This window comes from Tachysurus fulvidraco, chromosome 24 (assembly GCF_022655615.1).
Source record: "Tachysurus fulvidraco isolate hzauxx_2018 chromosome 24, HZAU_PFXX_2.0, whole genome shotgun sequence".
In the NCBI taxonomy this organism is placed as follows: domain Eukaryota; kingdom Metazoa; phylum Chordata; class Actinopteri; order Siluriformes; family Bagridae; genus Tachysurus; species Tachysurus fulvidraco.
This window is the reverse complement of record NC_062541.1, coordinates 16,061,392-16,063,607: the sequence shown is the minus strand read 5'-3', so window position 1 is coordinate 16,063,607 and position 2,216 is coordinate 16,061,392.

The following is a 2,216-nucleotide window of genomic DNA, read 5'->3' as shown; positions in this document are numbered from 1 at the left end:
GATCTCGCCGCAATAACATCCGTATAATCGGGTTATCTGAGCAATGTGGCATGGTTACCGTGGTATCTACCTCCGCTTTGCTTAAGGAAGCTCTTAATGTGAATAAAGCACCCCAAGCCCAAACCCGAAGAGCGGCCACGTCCAATAATAGCACGTTTACATTATTACACAGACTGTGTTGACATCCTTCAACGTGCCAGGACCCAACAGCGGATCAAGATCGGGGACTCTACAATCTCCATCTTTCCGGATCACACAGCCCGGACGGCGAAAGCACACGCTGCCTTTAATGATGTTAGGAGGCAACTCAGGGACATCCCAGGCATACGATATGGTCTGATATATCCTGCCCTCTTCCGGATCACAACGAGTGGAGGGGTTACAACGGATTTCATATCCCCTGGGGAGGCTGCTGTCTTTATTAAAACCCTTAAATAGTTATAACCGATTTTGAGTGCCACCTGCCTACCAAATGACTTTGAATGCCTATATAACATAAATATGTAACATCAAAGTAAATTTGACTTTGAGACGTAAGTAACAGTGGCACAAATATTTTATTATTTTGATTTACAAATGTCTGGTTCACACAAGTTGCACTGTTCTGGTTGAATATACACCCTGTAATTTAAGTTACACATTTTATTATTGTTGTGCAGGGGCTCCTGCTGAGTTTGACTTTGGAGAAGTATGAAGATGACTGTTAGGTCTAATACACTGAGTTTAGTTGTTTTGTTAATGACTCCTAGTGGAGTCTACATCGGTACCTTATCGTTTAAGCATGGGGTAATAGTAGGTGTGGGGGAAGGGGGATCTGGGTTTATCTCTTATTTTTGTCTTTCCCTCTTTTGTTTTGTCTTTTTTTTTTTTGGAGGTCAAATTGTGGTTGCAGTTTCAGTTATGATATAAATTAAACATGACAAGTATTAAAGCTTTGAATGTGAGATTTGCTAGTTGGAATATCAAGTGTTTTCTCATTTAAAGCATTTAAAGCCTGATATCGTTTTTCTGCAAGAGACCCACATGTGAAATAATGACCAGACATGGCCCTGGGTTGCAGAAGTATTCCATTCCAGCTTTAATTCTAAAGCCAGAAGGGTTGCCATTCAGATTAGTAAATCAGTTCCATTCACACAGACCAAAGTAATTTCAGACAAGGACGCCAGGTATTTGATCATTTTAGGGACTATATACCGGGTTCCAGTGCTACTTGTCAATGTATATGCACAAAATTTTGATAATCCTAGCTTTTTAAATAATCTGTTTAAGAAACTACCATCTTTAAATGATGTATTTTTGGTATTCGGCAGGGACATGAATTGTGTTGTGAATTCCCAGCTAGACCGTTCAACAGTCAGCATGAATCAGTCACAAATGGCTAGAACTCTAAGTAGTTTTGTTGTCCGACAATGGCTACATTGACCCCTGGAGGGATCGCAATCCAACTTTTATTCACATGTACACCAGACATTTTCCCGTATCGATTATTTTTTTATTGATGCCATACTGATGCCCAAAGTGACAGATACTTGTTATCATCCTATTCTTATTTCAGACCATTTCTAAGACACTCCTGTGGGAATCTTTACAGGCCTACTTACAGGGTCAGATTATTTCATATTCTGCTCATTTGAAGAAATTAAGAACGTCAACCATTCAAAAATTATGAGCCGATCTGGAATCTGTGGATCAACAGCTTGCCTCGTCCACGTCTCCTGATTTGTTAAGGCGGCATGTGGTATTAAAAACAGAGATAGACTTGAACACAACTAATGAAGCAGAGCGGTTACTTCTACATTCTCGGGCCAAATACTACGAATATGGAGACAAATCTGGAAGATTACTAGCTCACTGATTGCGTCCACAAGCAGGCTCACGTTTAATACCTCGTGTTCGAGATGAGTCGGGGATGTTGGTGGAGGAACCTGACCTTATAAATTCAGTATTTTCATCCTTTTATAAATCTTTGTATAGTTCTGAATTTCCTTCAGACTTGACTGATATGGAGGCATTTTTGCAAGACCTAGATTTTCCGGATATGAGCACAGATGCTATTGTTCAGTTGGATGACAAGAACTTACACTGGCACTACAAAATATGCAAAATAATAAGTCTCCTGGGCCAGATGGGTTTCCCATTGAATTTTTCAAGGCATTCCATAATCAACTCATTCTGCTGTTACATGCTGTTACATGCTGAATCTCTGTCAAATGGCT